General features: G+C 34.9%; 1 protein-coding gene across 1 annotated transcript in view; it reads right to left on the reverse strand.

Moving 5' to 3' along the window:
* Positions 1-19,622, reverse strand: part of CNTN5 (contactin 5) — a 680,315-nt gene that overhangs the window by 393,264 nt on the left and 267,429 nt on the right.

A 19,622-nucleotide genomic window follows, 5' to 3' on the forward strand; every position in this document is an offset into this window, starting at 1 on the left:
AAAACTATAAGTAATTCGACACTTCAGAATTTAGTTATACAAGCTCTCTTCTTAGTCAGTAAAGGGAAATAGGTGAGCTAAAGGAAAATGCGTTCAAACCATTTTCAGAAGCTATTTTGGAGTGCAATGAACAATTTAATTTTGTGCTAACTGTGATTTTAACCTGATTGATGCAGAAGTGTAGTCAGCTACTTAAAATTCTTCAGTTAACTTTCAGACAGCTAAAACTGATTGATGTCAGTCTTCTCTTGTTAGTTCAAGCCAGGATGAAAGTTTCCACAAAACCTAAGAAATTGAACTGGTCATTTCACTACTATCCCTGTGGTCTTGCAATGAATTAGCCTTCCTTTATAACGGATATTCTTCAGTATTTTATTTTAATTATTCAGGAAATATATTTAAACGATTTTATTAAATCCCACATATGAACTCAGAGGAGTCTGAGGATGAACAGATAAAATTGTGTCCATGACCTGACCTCACCCTGCATTATTTGTGATGGACTTGATTTCTTTACTACCTAAAATTTCAGGAAAAAATAAAAATAAAATAAAATAAAATAAAATAAAATAAAATAAAATAAAATAAAATAAAATAATCTTATGCTACTCTTTTCAGACCTACTTGTTTACTTTTCAATTCCATTGGGAGATCATAACATGTGCCAGAGTAATCACATCTGGAAATTGTCTTTTCTCTGCCAAGAGGGGGGATTAGTGACAAGGATGGGACCAGCATGACACTGCTGTTGTTTTGTTTCTCAGCTGTACTCGGCAGATCTACCTCTTATGCGTAAGAGGAGTAGCTCATCTTGGCCTCTGTTCTGCAGCAGCCAACTAGCGCCAAGAGTGAAGATGACTGCAGTTAAATAAATATCCTTGACTGCCACTTGCATCTGGTATTATATCAACCTGTATAAATAAGCACAGCTTAAGCCTTCTACTTAATATGACTGCCAGACTAATGATATTCTGCATTTTAATAATGCAAAACAACGTCACCACTCAGTTCTCTACAAGGATATAAAAACTTTCAGATTTTTGCCCTGGAGTAGTGGTCAAAATCCCTCTGTGGGCCTGTAAATCCAGTTCATTTTTATCCTTACTTCCACAGAAGTTATCTCTGGCAAAACAGGGTGTATTGTGTACCAGAGTGTTCAATACTGTGTGTGAAAATGATTAATACATTTTCTGTGCCTAAGAAGTGAAATCCTATTCACTTTATCAATCAGGTACCTGCTGGGCAGACTCCCAAATGTGTGTAAAGAAAAAAGTGAGATCCTTTAATACCCTACTTACCTTCTGTATATGGGCCTAACATGATACTGCCAGTCTGTCAGGACACTGATACGAAAAGATGTAGGTTACATACAGTGAGTGGAAGTCTGTTTCATGCATGGAGAGGATGGGAGATACAAAGAGCAGTTTGCATATGAAAAGATTATGTGTGATTGATCAGTTAGTGTGTATATGTCTCTCTCCTTGTCAATCCCCAAATTGGAAAAAACACAGTATTATATAGAAAACTTGTCTCTACTTTTGGTGAGGTCCAAGTCAGTATCTGTGTTAGCCACTGTGGTGAATTTCACATGAGCTCAGTCCTCAAGTTTGGTTAATAAGAATGATTTGTTGAGTCACCATCCCTGGAGGAATTTAAAAGACGTTTAGACATAGAGCTTAGTGATATGGTTTAGTGGAGAACTTGTTAGTGTTAGGTCAGAGGTTGGACTAGGTGATCTTGGAGGCCTCTTCCAACCTAAATGATTCTGTGATTCTGTGGTTTTGACATATGAAGTCAAAATTTGTTGAAATATTTTATTTTACTTTATTTCAACATAAGATGTGTAATTAAAGAAATAACTTAAAAAATAGACAAAATGATCCATCTAAGGAAAATATTATTCTGCTTTAAAGACGTGGGGACTTTCTGTCATATTTTGTCATTATTTGAGAAAGAAGAAAGCAAGTGTTCTACAAGTTGAGGTGATCTATAGATACAGATCCCTTTGACAAGTGTACATCTCCATTTTACAAGGATTTTGCATAAGCTTTTTTTTTTATACATATTCATAAGTTGTTACTGCATATGTATTCACATGAGATGATTCTCTACAAAAATGAAACAGGTCAAAAGGGTTACATCTTCAAGATAGGATAAAAGTTTCTTAAGCTTAAAAGGTACAAGTCATTTTAGACACTTGAAACAAATCTTAACACTGAGTGTATTTTAGAAATATATATATAATTCAATCTCAAACTATTCAAATGAATAACAAAAAAAATTAATAAAATATTATTTGTTTTATTTAGATGGTTGGGCTAGATGATCCCCTTATTTTTAATAATTGTTTCTAGTATTAAAAATGCAAACCTAGTTAGTGCAATAAGATCTCAGAAAGAAACAACTTATTTAATTAACAGTAAAAATTAATAATCTTTGAAACTTAGCTGTTAGAGCTATGGATATATATATTCTTTATATTCCATATAAAGATGAAATTTTAAAATGTATCTTTGAAAATAAAATTAGTTTGCAAATGAGACTTGAAGCACTTAGCTGTTGTTCTGAAACAGTTATGGTGGTTTAAATGTTAATAATTTTTTTCTTAGCTATTTTCCACTTGAAACACTGCAATATATTTTAAACTGCCATACTGAAGAATATTAATGATGCAACAAATTGACTGGTGCTACAGTGATGTATCTTTTTTTTTTTTTTTTAATGAGCATATTTATTTGCACATGTTTCTTAAATTTCTAATTACAACCAGCACTAAAAGCATCTAGATATTTAAGGATACATTTTTATATTTAAACATACCTCATTATTATTACTTATCTGGCAGATAGTTCACTAAGATATAATGGTAGGATATTAAAGTGAATTAGAAATCTCATTATTAAAACACAAGCTTGTCTGAATAAAGAAGAGAAAAAAATAAAGTACTCTAAATGGAATAAGCACCTCTTCATTTTCTTTCACAAATCTCATTTTATTATGAGCTAAATGTCAGAGACATAAAGACATAACTGGTGGCATGATCCCATCAGGGAGGTTTGTATCTGTTATCATACTGTATTTAACATTATTTTCCCAAAGATTTTAAATAAAGCCAGTGAACTTTACTAAGGGCTCAAATTTCAACCAAGTGTGTTTTAAGTCTATCTGGAGATGGATTGTTTATTTTTAAAGAGTAAGATATGACTGCAGTCAAATTATATCTCTTCCTGTATTTTAACTCAGTATTAGGGCAGACACCAATTATGAAACTATCTTGTCAGGTTACCCCTCTAAGAGCAGTAACACACTTCATATTTTCAGTGGCAAATTGAATTTGACATTTAATTTGAAGCCTGGGATACCATAATGTAAAACCTCCTGCAGAATTAGTGATAAAGTAGGAAGGCAGACATCCTGGCTGCCTCTTTTAAATAGTCCACTCCATATTACCACTGCCTTCATTATTTTCTATCTGGACTTTTTACCTGATCATTAAAGGAAAATTAAAGTGTTTAGAATGACAGTTGATCACAACTAGAGTATTGTAGGTTCCTTTATCTGTGCAAATAAATGATCTACTATAATTTTCATCCATAAAGTTTTATCCAGGCATCCTGTCATTTCTGAGTTTAGATTATATATAATTTATCTAGATATAGATATAGATATAGCTTCTAGCAGCAGCCTAAATTTGAAAGACCTCATTATGATACAGTAAAAGACAAATAAAAAAATTTTGATAAGTACATAAAGAAGAAAAAGAAGACTAAGGAGAATCTCCATCCTTTATTGACTGTAGGGAGAAAAATAGTGACAAAAGATGAGGAAAGGGCTGAAGTACTTAGTGCCTTTTTGCCTCAATTTTTATTAGTAAGACTAATTCTTCTCAAGGTACCCATCCACACAAGCATACTGAAGGAGCTGGTGGAAGTGCTTGCCAACCAACTTTCAATAATTTACCAGTATTCGTGGCTAACTGTAATGTCCCAGCTGATTGGAGGTTCATGAATGTGATGTCCAACTACAATAAGAGCAGGAAGGAGGACCTAGGGAATTCCAGGCCTGCCAGTCTGCCTTGGGTGCCAGGAAAGGTCACGGAGCAGATAATTTTGACTGCATAGCATGTACAGAAGAACCAGATTATCAGATCCAGTCAACATGGTTTTATGAAAGGCAGGTCCTGCTTGACTAACCTGATCTCCTCCTGCTTAGCAAACAAGGGAAAAGCTGTGGATGTTGTTCACCCGAACTTTAGAAAAGCATTTGAAGCTGTTTCCCACAGCATTCTCCTGGCTGCTCATGGCTTGGATGGACGCACTGGGAAAAAATCTGTCTGGATGGCAGGGCCATAAAAGTTGTGAATGGAGATAAATCCTGTTAGCAGCTGGTCTGCAGTGGTGTTCTCCAGGGCTCAGTATTGGAGAGAGTTTTATTTAATATTTTTATCAACAATCTGTATGAGGGATTGAGTGCATCCTAACTAAATTTGCAGGCAACACCAAGTTGGGTGATAGTGTTGATCTGTTTGAAGGGAGGAAGTATAATCAAGTCCACACAATCAAGTATATATAATCAAGTATACACGAGTATAATCAAGACCAAGTATTTGAATGGGATTATGCAGCCCACACAACACATTCACACCTAATTCAGTGTAAAGATAATTCTGCAGAAACTGACACTATCAGATCTGCAGGAGAGCTTGCAAAGACCAAGTTATTTAACATTTTCTTTCTACCAGTTCTGTACTCTGTGTCAAGTGGCTGTAATGCTTTTAGTATTATTTTTGTATTGTTGACATCCTAAAATGAAGTTTACTGTCATGAAAATAACTATAGTATTCCCTATAGAGTACCCACATTTCCCTAATTATACCGGGAAGTTGTCACACTTCTTTCAGGAGAACTAGAAATTTTTGCTCATATGCTGGTTTTGTTTCTGAGATAAATTATTCTGAAATATATTTTATGGGGAGAGGGTATCCTTCTTAACCAATAGTCATGAAGAAATGCAACGTCATTGATTGCACTAATAGCATTTACTTCCATTGATCTTGCCCAGTTCTTTTTATGTCTATCAGAACTTGTCTTGCAAAATTTGTTATTTTTTCTTTATATGGTTATAAGTTTTTTCAATGACAGAGGACAATTACTTTCATTATTTATTTATTTTTTAATTAATTTCTCTTGCCATTCAGGAAAGCAGAGAGACAGAATTTAGAAACAAGAACACAAAGAATACATGGCTTAAAGTTTTCAGCATTTTCTTTGCTGTACAAGAACTCCACTTTGGCAAATTCATGCTGTCCATAAAATACAAACTAGGAACAGCAATTCAGCAAAATGCAAGGAAATATAATGAAGGAACTATGCGCTTTTTGTCGCTATCGTGCTGAAATTCTGCTATTGCATCAGGCAAAAATCAGCCAGTTAAATACAAGCCTGGGGCTACTCAATATTCTGGTACATGCTGGACAAGTGCTGGTAAATCCTACTAATTACTCCGTGTAGGCTCTATCAGGATATAGTTTCCAGTCACTTGTTTGACAGGGAGTGAAGTGTCCAGCTCATCACTGCCCCTACTTAAGATGATTTTCTGTGTTTCTAGAAGATGTGTGGCATGATGCCTGCTTTCATTAAAAGTTTAGGTATTCTCTTGCCAGAAATGGAAACCCATCATGTCCCCATCAGCGGCTACAAGAAACTGAGGTGGAACTGATGCAGGGGAGTGAATGTGTTTCTCTTCCTTCTCTGGCAGTTATTTGGAATCACAAGTGTTTTACAATTCAATTTCTAACCTCTGCTGCCAAACCAGAATAGCAGGGTGGCTAATAGCCAGAGTGACACTTACATCTGAGAATGAATACTGTCTCAGGACACCTTGTTACCTTTCTACCCTTTGCTAGAGGTTTCATGCAAAGCAGCAGAGGGAGAGAATATGTCAAGAGGACACAGGGTTTCAGGGTTACGTAAAATAAAATGTGATGCTATACTTTCTATTTTTCTCATCTTGGATGTTCCCTGAGATTCTAGTTATATTAATTTATCAATACAAAATAGACAATTTATCTATACAATTGTTTATTGTGACAGGTCCCACCATAAAAAAATATCAGAACAATCAGAAAGAGAAAGAGCCTACAGTTTAATACATGTTTTGTCACTAAAAAAGGGAGGGAGACCTGTTGTAAACATAGCTCCTGGAAGGAAACAAAAACAAACATGTTGAATTTTGAGCTATTCCACCGCTGTTGAACCACAGACAAGAGCTTTCACAAATGCCGTACGCAGACGATGGTATCTGTGGATACATCTACTAAACACTTGCCATCACAGGGATTTCAATGCCTGCAACAGCAGAGGACAGAAGTTGTGCATGTACCCTGGGAAACCTAACACTGCTGCATTAACTACCCTCAGCAGAAGTGCAGATCATACAATTTCAGAGTGGGGCTGAATTTTAACTTTAGAAAATTCACTGTGTGGGGGTCTGTACCTCAAATTGACATCATATTACTTTCTATATCACAGGGATAAGACAAATAATTTAGGTACTGCACTCTTGCATCAATATTCTGGATTTTACAATCCAGTTGTGAGAATGAACCTGAGCAACCCCTAAAATCATCAAAAGTTCTTAGCACTGACTAGCATAATTAGCACTGCAGAAATGCACTCAGCACATGCCTTAATGTATTATATTTTAACTGAAGATCTCTAATATGACTTAATTTCATTAAAAACATCGCTTTCTCTTTGAAGAATTAAAAATAGCTCTATGGATTTTCTTCAAGCTATACATACATTTCTCTAAGCAGAAGTTCCAGAAGCTACAGTCCACTGTCAGTTTAAAAACTAATGAAAATTATGACATGAAACAAAACAAAACAAAAAATTGCTCAGCAGCCTTAAAGAGGAAACAGCAGCAAAAAATTAGAGTGAGTTGAATCTTCACTCGGAAATAGCTTCTCAAACTAGCTATTTACTATTATCATAACTTGGTACAGATACAACATTAGAAAATACATTTCTTGAAATGCTGTCTTAAATGGTGAACTTTCCAAACTGAAATTCCATATTTTTGCAGTTACTGTGTTAATGCATGTGAAACACAACTTTTTGTTGTTTTTTAATCAAAGATTGAGTAGATAGAGATCTGATTATATTACTTTAATGGAGATCAATAAAAAAAGGTATAGGAAATAATAATAATAAAAAAAGTGACATATAAAGTTATAACAACACCAATTTGTAATAGGCCCCTGTCACTAATTGATATTTGACCTGTGAATGAAGAAGATATGAGGCGGGAAACTGGATGAATCAATATCTCAGTCTAAGAAAAATAAGCTGTTATATCAGGGCTTTCGGGAGGAATTTAATTGTCTTCATTATGCTGATTATTAAGGCAGAGAACTAAGCAGCCATCTTTATAACATTATAGAAATTAAGTAGGTCTTCAAGAAAGTCAGAACAGATTAATTAACTTTTCATGTACCAACATTTGTCTGAAGAGAGATGCAAGAAGACTGGAAAAGATTTCTTTTCCCTTCCAGAAAAAAAAAAAAAAAAAAAAAAGTGTAAGAAAATTATCAGCATTTTACAGGAGATAGCCTTTTAACTTTTAAAATCTACTTGAATATCCTATCCTAAACAAGCAAGGTTACAGGCACAGAAGTGTAATTCAGAAATAATGATAATAACAACAAAAAAATATTTTAAAAATTATAGTGCATTTTCATGAACTTTTTTTGAACTATCAAGATTCAGTCACTTAAAATTGTCATAACTATATGCAAATTATAATGGCAGAGTTCACATCTGAGAATTTTCTGACTGGCAACAAGGTACATTAAAATGGAGAGATCCCACCTTTTCAAAGTAAAATGCATAACAGAGTTTAGCATTACTTTTTATGAAACAAATGTACATGGTGAAGCTCTAGGAAATATGAATGCACAGGACAACATTCTGCACAAAGGAGAATCCATGCACTCAATAAATTAAAAGAGGTACAAGACAGAATACGCTCTAACCAATGGTGGTTGAATATTGTTGCTTGTTGTTGCTGTTGTTGTTGTTTTCCCTAAGGAATGGACAATATTGTCAAAGAAGAGGCTTAGGGGAGACCTTACCGTGCTCTACAATTACCATGAAGAAGGTTATAGGGAGGTGGGGATTGGTCTCTTCTCCCAAGCACCAAGTGATAAGACAAGAAAACAGCCTTAAGTTTCACCAGGAGAGGTTTAGGTTGGATATTAGGAAAAAAAATCTTCACTTAAAGGTTGTGAAGTACAGGAACAGGTTGCCCAGGGAAGTGGTTAAGTCACCATCCCTGGAGATGTTCAAAAAATGTCTAAATGATGTTTTAATATGGGACTTGGCAGTGCTGGGTTAAAGGTTGGACTAGATGGTCTTAGAGGTCTTTTCCAACCTAAATGATTCTATGATTGTAAGAATGGGAGAAACATTATTTAAGACAGAAAGAAAAGCCAAATAGACAGTTTAGGTAAATAATATATATTTTCATTTAAAGATAATTTAACTATTATCTGTAGATTCTTTGAATATTATACAGATGACATGGATATATTACTGGCAACTAGCAAGACAGCACACTGATAGTACATGTTTGTAAATCTACCTGAAAAATGAAAAGAAGGAAGGAAGGAAGGGAGGAAGGAAGGAAGGAAGGAAGGAAGGAAGGAAGGAAGGAAGGAAGGAAGGAAGGAAGGAAGGAAGGAAGGAAAAGAAGAAAGAAAGAAAGAAAGAAAGAAAGAAAGAAAGAAAGAAAGAAAGAAAGAGAAAGAAAGAGAGAAAGAAAGAAAGAAAGAGAGAGAGAGAGAAAGAGAGAAAGAGAAAGAGAGAAAGAGAGAAAGAAAGAAAGAAAGAAAGAAAGAAAGAAAGAAAGAAAGAAAAAGAGAGAAAGAGAGAAAGAGAGAGAGAGAGAGAAAGAAAGAAAGAAAGAAAGAAAGAAAGAAAGAAAGAAAAAGAAAGAAAGAAACAAAGTAAGTCAACAAGCTGAATGACTTTCATGGAAGTCTGTACAAACAGACAAAACCCACCAAAATTGAAAGCAATGAACAGTGTATAGTAATCCACTACAGATAGCAGTCGTCAGAAAAAAGCTAAGAATATTTTCATGTTTAGCTCGATGGTGTGTTTTTATTTTTTTTTCTCACAGAAAATTAGTTTGTATATACTGAAAATTTGAAAAAAACTTTAAACAACTAAAACATGATAGAATGTTATCTCTGTTGGATCTTACTTAAACTACTGAAAGTGGTTATTGTAAAATTGTGGAACTTTATTTGCCTTTTGTCATATCATGAATTATTTCATTTTATTACACTGACAGTAGAGTACCTATATGTTTAATTTTTAAGAATCAGCAGATGGATTGCCTGCCTTGTTAAGATGTCAACTGCCAAGACGAAAAATGCTTTTTGTTTAAAAAAAGTCATAATCTTTTTTTTTTTTTTTTTTTTGTCCCATTTCTAAATATTGTAAAACATAACTATTTTTGACTAATATGTTTCCTGGAAAGGCAGGATGAAATAGAAGAAGCAACAGAACTGATTATGAGATGGAGTTTCTGATGGGCATGAAGATTTATGTGTTATAATAACCAAACTTCCCTCATTTATTATTTTATTATTTTTTCTTGTCAGCAATACAGGTTCAGTTCTCCAGTACATGTGGCCTATACATGCTTTATACAGGGCATAATTTTTATTACTAATATTATCTGAGTTGTAGAAATCCCCAGAGAGGGTATCAAATAGTTATTTTGTTGGTGCTGAGAGCTAAATAATAAGGAAAATAAATATTTCTTTCATTTTACTAATATAAACACTCCTTGCCAACAATTGTCTGCAACGAATTCTTGGAACTTGCTTTTGCATTGACTGCCAAATAAAACAATCAGTTGAATAGAAAAACTAAAGATTACCTTCTCAATTTATTTGTAAATTAGTAATAAAAAAAAAAAAAAAGTTTGGAGTAAAAAAAAATGTTTTTGTATTCTAAATCAGATTTTTGTATTTTATTTTTTTACTTAACACTATGTACTTCATACTTATTTAATATATGCTAAAATTATGTTAACCTTTTGATATAAAGCTAATTAAATTAAAATATTTTGTGTTCCTTCTTACTGTTTTTATGTTGGATAAAAGTCATATTGTTCCCCAAGAAGTGAGTCAATTTAAAATTTCATCTAGGCTGATATCAGACACATTTTAAGCAATAAAATGAATTGTCTGAATCACAGGTTTTATGACTTTCAAGATTATCTCAACTTTATGCAAAGACAATGCTTCACATGCCTGGAAAGATGAAATTTAAATACTGTAGCCATGCAAGCCATTGGAAGCACAGAAAGCTGTAGGGTGTGATGGACAAGCACATTATGTCAGAATAATGAGCAAGATGTCTGGCAGTGTATCAAAAGTTTGACCAATGTCTATAGAAGTCCTGTATTATATGCATGTGGACTAACAATTTTTCAAACATAGAATCACAGAATCATCTAGGTTGGAAGAGACCTCCAAGATCACCTAGTCCAACCTCTGTCCTAACACTAACAAGTCCTCCACTAAACCATATCACTAAGCTCAACATCTAAACGTCTCTTAAAGACCTCCAGGGATGGTGACTCAACCACTTCCCTGGGCAGCCCATTCCGATGCCTAACAACCCTTTCGGTAAAAAAGTTCTTCCTAATATCCAACCTAAACCTCCCCTGGTGCAACTTTAGCCCATTCCCCCTCGTCCTATCACTGGGCACGTGGGAGAATAGACCAACCCCCACCTCGCTACAGCCTCCTTTAAGGTACCAATAGAGAGCAATAAGGTCGCCCCTGAGCCTCCTCTTCCTTCTCTTCTCCAGGCTGAACAAGCCCAGCTCCCTCAGCCGCTCCTCATAAGACTTGTTCTCCAGACCCCTCACCAGCTTCATTGCCCTATTCTGGACTCGCTCGAGCACCTCCATGTCCTTCTTGTAGTGAGGGGCCCAAAACTGAACACAGTACTCGAGGTGCGGCCTCACCAGAGCTGAGTACAGGGGGACAATCACTTCCCTAGACCTGCTGGCCACACTGTTTCTTATAAAAGCGAGGATGCTGTTGGCCTTCTTGGCCACCTGAGCACACTGCTGGTTCATATTCAGCCGACTATCAGCCAATACTCCCAGGTCCTTCTCTGCCAGGCAGCTTTCCAACCACTTATCTCCCAGCCTGTAGCTCTGCATGGGGTTGTTGCGCCCCAGGTGCAGGACCCGGCACTTGGCCTTGTTGAACTTCATACAGTTGACCTCAGCCCATCGCTCCAGCCTATCCAGATCCTCCTGCAGAGCCTTCCTACCCTCGAGCAGATCGACACATGCACTTAACTTGGTGTCATCTACAAACTTACTGAGGGTGCACTCAATCCCCTCATCCAGATAATTGATAAAGACATTAAAGAGAACTGGCCCTAGTACTGAGCCCTGGGGGACTCCACTAGTGACCAGCCTCCAACTGGATTTGACTCCATTCACCACAGCTCTTTGGGCCCTACTATCCAGCCAGTTTTTAACCCAATGAAGCATACGCCAGTCCAAACATATTATTGAAAATGCTATAACATACTAAATGGAAGGCTATCGATGATCATAAATTGCATGAGTATCTAGTGAAAGAATAATGTGATTAACTAGTTTGAAATGCGTGATAAAATACTTGATAAGAGAGCACAGGATACAGTGCGTATAAAGATGTATGCAAATACAAGGATGGGTCCTAATTTCAGACCACGGACTCAAACAGCTACAAGGTGAGATCTCTGTGTGCTACTTATCACCCAAATAGAGAATTTGATATCCTGTTGTATTATATCACACAGAAAATTAGGAACTGTGGAGTCGACCTCTGAGTCTAGTAAAGACTGAGAGAATGCATTCTTGAAAGAAGTAGAATTTGAAAGACCCTGGATCATTTAGGGGCAGCTAGGTGCAGAGCAGCTGTGTCCCTAAATGTCAGTGCTGGATATTCAATGTAACAGTCCCAGGTGTAGTCCCAGCAACTGTGTTTGTCCTTTCAGGGAATTATCACTAGCGTTATTTGAATTCATGAATAATAACTTTGTATATAACTTACTTTCAGAGTGTTTCAATAATAAAAAAAGATGTTAGCTATCAACTTTTAGGAACTTATAAGTTCCTAAATATGAGCTTACATTGATATTATCTATCTATCTATCTATCTATTTTTAAGATAGACACAAATGTTTTTGAAGAAAGTCTGTGTCATTAGCTGAGATTTTACAAGCATTCTGCTCCATACACACCTTAGAAACATTCTGAAGCACTTTGCATGCTTTGGGGAAAGGCTGAAATGAAATATAATCTTCAGCTTTTTGTTCTTTTTTTCTTAAAAAAGATGATGTGTCAGGTTTTCAGGTGGAAGATGCATTCTGTTACATGGCAGTATTTCATTTGTATTTCTCAGAAGACAGTTATAGAGTGATTCTGATAACAGAAAAAACAGCTCTGCAGAGTAATGGAAATACAATGATACAGAATTATTTAAATCCTTGAAAGTTATGGTTGGAAAAAAGTAAACTACTCTTTTTCAACACACTGATTATTTTTTTCCATTGGAAACTGCCCTATGGGATAATTCAAGGGTCCCCTCCTCCAAGCTCAGGAGGTATGCATCCCAACAAAGAGGAAGTCAGGCAAAAAAGCCAGGAGGCCTGCATGGATGAACAAGGAGCTCCTGGCCAAACTCAAGCAGAAAAAAAGTAGTCTACAGAGGGTGGAAGACAGGAAAGAATGTCTGTAAGGAATACAGAAAAACTTTCTAAGCAGCCAGGGATCAAGTTAGGAAAGCTAAAATCTTTTTAGAATTAAATTTGGCTAGGGATGTTAAGGGGAACAAGAAAAGGTTCTGTAGGTTCAACAGTGATAAAAGGAAGACTAGGGAAATTGTGAGCCCTCTCTAGAAGGAAATGGGAGACCTGGTTACACAGGATATGGAGAAGGCTGAGGTACTAAATGAACTTTTTGCCTCAGCCTTCATTGGCATGGAAATTCCTTGTCTTGAAGAAGGCAAGAACTTGAGGAAATTCAATTAAACAGGATATGCTGAATCTTCATGGTTCTTAATTCAAACTCCTACATGGCACCATCAAAAACCAGTTCTGCTCCTTGCTTTCCACTGAAGCTGTCCATTGACACAGATCTGAAATTTTCATATCCACGTCATGCAGTAAGGATCAGATGTGGCCTTCAATATCCATCATACTGTGTTGGGGAGCAAATTACTTTTAGTCCTCTAGAACTTTTTGGAGTTTTATAAGTAGTAACATTGTAGGTTTGCATTAAAAATTATCTATACCTGTCTCAGCAAAGGACTTTGGAGGTGCCATGAGGAATGCTTTCACTCTCAGCACGGAGACATGGAAAGCCATTTAGAAAGTTTTGTGACTGACTTACATGGCTTATTGCCTACAGCATCTGAAAAAGTTTTGATAACATCAATGTCTAAATTAAACTGGCACTACTCTATTCGAGTGGCTTTTCTGAGTTGCACATAGGTAACAAGCAGCCTTACCAACTGGGATCACAAATGAAAGTGCCTTTCTTCCACATGGCAGGAGGATGGAGAACAACATTCCTTCTGATTGTCAGTGGACCAAATATTTTTATTTGCTTCCAGAGCATAGCTTTATGGTTGTGATAGGTACAATGCACAAAACCTATCTTGTAATTCATGATTTTGGGGAGGGGCACAGAGGTGAAAGGTAGTCAAACAAAAGCTATAGAAACTAGTATTTTCTCTCTCATGTTTCTGGACCTCTGAATCCCATTTGAAGCATATATAAAATGAAAACTCTAGTTTCTATTGATATCCAATCCCTAAATTTTCACTATCCTCCAAAAAAAAAAAAAAAAAAAAAAAAAAGGATTAGGTATTTAAACTACATTGTTAATTTTAGTAGTAACCTTTTTTTTTGGCTGTTAAGAGGAAGTGAGGGTATAATCATACATGAAGCTTGTTATTTTTTCTTGAGTCAGTATTGAAGAATCAAACATGAACTTATACTTGCTACCCACAGAAGTCACTAAACCCAGCATTTTACAAAACTGTAAGCACATGCAGACTCTAAACAAGTTGGTGCTTTTTAGCTAGAAATCATTAAAAAAAAGAAAGAAAAAAAAAACTTTTCACCTCTTAATATGCTATTTATATAGTTATTAAACAGTTTTACTGAATCATTTTCTGTTACTATTCGCCCAACTGTTGAATTACTTTATCCATGTTAGATGGGAATTTTCATAATGCCCTTAAGGAACGAGACACACAGCTGGCATCAGCACCTCATAGGAATGAGTGGCTAACATTTGGAATTGCTCTGTCAGTCATGTAGTTGGGTGACTGCCTGTTAGATGGAAAGCTGTGGTCAGAAAAATTAGATTATCCTGTTCAAGAAAGACTATATAGTGATAACAGTAAAAGTTGCCTGAGGAGCCCTTTTAAATGTTAGACTTCCTCATCAGAAACCTGTGAAGTGTTTGATTTTTTTCTTTCCAGAGAATTTTGAGTACCTGGATTTTGTATGCCTTGTAGATCTACGAATGCTTGAATTCAGCATGGTTAGTTACATTAAATCTCTCTCTACATAATGATTTTTTCTTTACTCATAATTGAGCAAAAGCAATACTATTTTGAACAATACAACCTTGTAAAACAGCTCACTGAAAGATCTGCATACCCACAAACTTCTGTTTTGACCATAAAACTATGAGCCACTTCTGAAATCTAGTGTTTCTATGAGTGACATCATGGTATTAGATTCTAACACTTGAGATACGAGGAATGTTATCTTATATTGAAGCAATTTCTTCTTTCAATTCAGCAAAAGTGGTAAACAGTTAAAAGCATACACCACTGTGACCAAATGTTTTATGCAAATTATGTTTAGAGCTGGAAAAACTTAATCTTCAGTTGCACTTTACAATCTGGTGCAACAGAAATGAAAAAAAAAAATGGAAAAAAATCCAATTTCTTGCCTAGGTTAATCTATATTTTTATTGCCTCCTCCACTGAGTCAGTTGTGGTTAGTGACCTCCTGGAATTAACTGCCATGGAAAATGAGATAATGTCATCTATATCAAGTCCTTATTACAGTAAAGTGAAAGAGTTAATCATTGAAATATTTCCAAGAACAGAGAATAATTAACAAAGCCTTAGACGAGTTAATACTATGTTGTTATTGCTTTCATCTCTAAAGATGAAAGAAATGTTTCATTTTCACATCTGTCTCCTGCCCACTTCAGCTTTTATTTTACAAGATGAAATAAAAATTTTCAGTGTTAAATCTATGAATACACTAATGTGTGCACATCACTGCTGTTCTAAATGTGACTTTGACCCTTAAATATATTTAGATTTTCCAGGAAGTTAACTGTTTTGAAAATTTTCCTCCTAATCAAAAATGGTTTCTGGAAGGAATCCAATGTGTATTTTAGTGATGAATGAACAGATAAGTCCAACAGGGATATGAAAGAACTATCTGTAATCTAAGGAATTACAACAGAGAAATCTTAAACCAAGCTTTTATGCAGCTTCCCTCTGCTTTTTTTCCAAGCATGTTCCTGAAATGTGATTTCCTTTCATGAAAGATTAGGTCATAGGCAACCTCATCAAAACATTTGATTACTAATACAGAACAATCCCTTTCAAAAATATTGGCAATAAAAACATAAATAAATAATAATAGTAATAATAATAATAATAAAGATTAACCTTTTCAATTACCTGAAAGAAAAAATGAAAAAAAAAAAGTCTTCCTTTCACTTAAATACAAATATAAATATTTTTAGAATAAAAGAAAATAAGATTATAGCAGTGAACAATAAAGACATGTTTGTTGTGAAATTACTTTTTCTCAATGAAGTTGAAAAATTGATTATTATTAATCCTCACACATCTGAAATATTACTACCATGCTAAACTAAAAGCCTTCATTAACTATGAACTGTCCTTGAAATCTGTGCAAGAAGCATAACCTAAGTCATTGGCTTTTGGGTAAAGACCTGGCAAATAATAGTGTACAAAAAAAGCATTGTTCCTTCTACATGAAGGAACTATGCAGTCAGGTGATGATGAACAGGAATTTAATCTATGCATGCCCAGCACTTTGTGCAGCATGAACTTATGGCTTCTAGGCTACCATTAATGCATGAATTTCTGTTCATGTAAACTAATGTATATATATTACGTGTGTACAGATGACACCTCCAAGTTAATATCAGAGTAGATATTCATGTTTCTCTAGTTGTAGTCAAATAAAACACTGTAGCTTGCTCGTGGGAGATTATATTATTATATAAAAAAGCTACAAGTGACCTCACAGCTCTGAAGTTTTACTGTATTGGTATTGTCACTGAATTTATTGTATCGGTCTAGTTTTATTGTATTGGTTTAGAATTGACTGAATTTCATAATAGAATTTCATAAACTGTTATGTCACTAGAGATATATGGGAGATATATGAATTCAAAACTCTGCAGTATTTTTATAAAAGTAATTCCAGATCCTAAACACAGAAGTATAAATGTGAAAATTGTTCATAATTTTTTCTTCTGGTGTATTCAATGGACATATATAACATGAAATGATCATGAAGTTCCTCCTCAGATACGCAAGGCCATATAACTGCCTCCATACACAGATGTTAAAGCTTGTCACTTTCCTCACATACTTTTTTTTTTTTTTTTTTGTATTGCACACTATATTATGCTATCCAAATAAACAAATGTCACAGAGAAATGTTTATTTGTGCAGACAGAGGCTAGGAAGAGGAGAATCAATACCAAAACAAAATCAATGAAACAAATAAGATCTACAGTATTGTTCATCCTACTCATGATTAAATTTTATTTACCAAGCCCTCAGATTTTTTTAATTGTAAATTAAGTTTTTGCAACTCCTCCAGTGTACCACATGCAGTGTTACAGAAACCAGATCTCACTGTAAAATTCTGACAGAAGGCAAACATTTTGCTTCCTCACTTATGAGGAAAAAGAAAAGTGCATACATGTTAAGTAGTTACAGCACATACAACAGATAATCTGAAAGTAATTAATACTATGTAAATTGTGGGAATGTGAACCATGCAGGAATTTACCAAAGGGTGTTCCTAAAGAGCTGTATTCTAATTTCTTTTGGACTTGATCCACCTCTGAGGTCCCTTCCAACCTCAACTATTCTGTGATTAACCTTTACATGTTGGAGTGATGTACTTTACAATAAGAATGCATACATGAAGCTTGAAAATTCTTACAGTACAGTGGCTAGGTGGAAGAGAAAATAAATTATTTAGCTGTCACTCTGAAGTGATCTGTCTCTTACTAAACGTAATGCATTTAGACAACAATTAACTAAATTTAACCTAAGGAGAAAGATGAATATTTAGTTCACTGCAATAAGTGAATTTCAAAAGTCGATGAAATATACTGGTATGAATTTGTCCTACTCCCTGCTTTGTCTGCAAATCTACAAAATTTTCAGCAACTAGCACTAATTTGTCAGGACCTGATTTTCAGACAGAACTCAGACTTGACTTCTCTTATCTGTTTGTACATTTACTTGAAGCATAGCTATTGGAACACAAACCAGACCAAAACCACTACAAAGTTGTAATCTCCTCTGATAACTTTTCCTTAACACTTCAAGCATTCACTAGTCAACATTGTTAGCACTCATGTGCATGTTACAAATGGGTTATACAGTCAATCTGGAAATAATTCTTTTAAAAATGCTTTTTTTTTTTCTTCTTCTTGATTTCTGTCCTGATTAGGTATGAAAAACTTTCAAGAAAAAACATTCACATTCACCAGTTTCTTTTACTATCTCTGTTATTCTTTATTCAGAGCTCTCATGTTTACACTTCAAAAGACCAAAATCTTTACAGCTATCTCTTATTAGAGAACTTCCTCCAGGAATAAGGTCAGCTTCACTCCTGCATCTCCTGCATTTGCAAACTTCATTTCTGAACTGAGGACACTGGAACTGCAGTAACTAAGAGCAGAGTAATGACATCTCTCAGTCTGTGCTTGAGGTCTACATATTGTAAGTTCTTGAGGTCAACTTATTGCAAGCTTTATACATCTCATCTTTTGAAGTTATCATCCAATTCAATTATATTGGATCTGTCAATTAACTGTGAGTTCTCCCACTGGTTGTGCCTAAATCCATCTCTAACTATGTCACTTAACTTTTCTTCCCTTTTCTTTTGAAAGTGTCATGCTGTTTCTTGGGAAAATAGATGTTTTCTGAACTGAGACATGATGAAATATTAAGCTTTTACACAATAATAGTAATAATAATAACAACAACAACAACAATAATAGTAAGTATTTCTTCTTTCTGCTCTTACCACAATGCTTCTTGACCCATATTCATTTTCTTCCATGGCAAGAATTATGAATACAGTTCATTTTTCTTCCCTGTCTCTCCTGGGAAGTCTGCCTAGTGACACCTCTATAATATTGCCATACTCAGTCCTTACTTTAACCATGTCTTTGTTGGCATTCATATTGTTTCATACTATAGTGCTGCAGTCACTGCATTATTTATAATTTCCATGTATCCTTACTTCAGGGAACAACAAAGTGGTACAGCCTGATTATCATTCTACTCCAAGGCATTATCAACCTCTTGGAGGAAAAGAGGCAAAAAGAAATAAATACCTATGGAATAGGTAAATGACAACTAACGAGGAATATATTAAATAACAAATAATTTAAAAGCTGTAGATAAAAGTCTTGAGTTAATAAATTGACTGCTTATTATTGTTGTTGACAGAGTATAATATGCAAACTAAATATAATAAAAATGAAATTTCAGAATGTCATCTGACTTCACTTTTTTTCTTTAAAAAAAAATGACAAAAAAACTACAACTTTCTGCATTTAGTAGAAGAAAATCACTCCATTTATCTCCTTATGTTTATATTCATGAGTACCTGAAGGAAGCCAGTTTCAGGAGGATTTGAGTAAAATGGGTTTCAACATAATCTTTAAGAGCCCTGTATCTAGTCATACTTTTAGGAAGGCATTTAGGAAGGCAGAGAGGTTGCCCTTAAGCATATTTAAAGATCATCCAAACAGCAAATAAATATTTCAGTCCAATTTGAAGGAGATATGTCATTTTTCCATTACTTTGAAATTTTCAACTTATATTTAAAAGATGGAATTATTCCATTTTCTATTTGTATTAGCTATCATCCAGCAAAGAACAAATGCTACTCAAAATGTTTTCTTCAGACGTCCTGTTGAGGCATGGTAGTCCTGCATGTCAGGGCTTTTTATCGTCCATGTATTTAGATAGTAAAAGGCAAGCATATCAGGATGCTAATAATAATAATCATGATCATCATCGTAATCATAACAAACACTTTTGTGTTGTGGTAAAAGATAGTTGCCTGAGGAGAAAGGGGGAGAGCTGGACCTTAAAAACAACAACAACAAAACTGTATTTTTATCAGATATGACTGTGGTCTCAAAGGCTGATTTGAACTGTGTTCTGGCCAGGAGCTTTAGCACATTTGTTGCATACATAGCAACCATGCCTT

This window comes from Cygnus atratus, chromosome 1 (assembly GCF_013377495.2).
Source record: "Cygnus atratus isolate AKBS03 ecotype Queensland, Australia chromosome 1, CAtr_DNAZoo_HiC_assembly, whole genome shotgun sequence".
NCBI classification, from domain to species: Eukaryota; Metazoa; Chordata; class Aves; order Anseriformes; family Anatidae; genus Cygnus; species Cygnus atratus.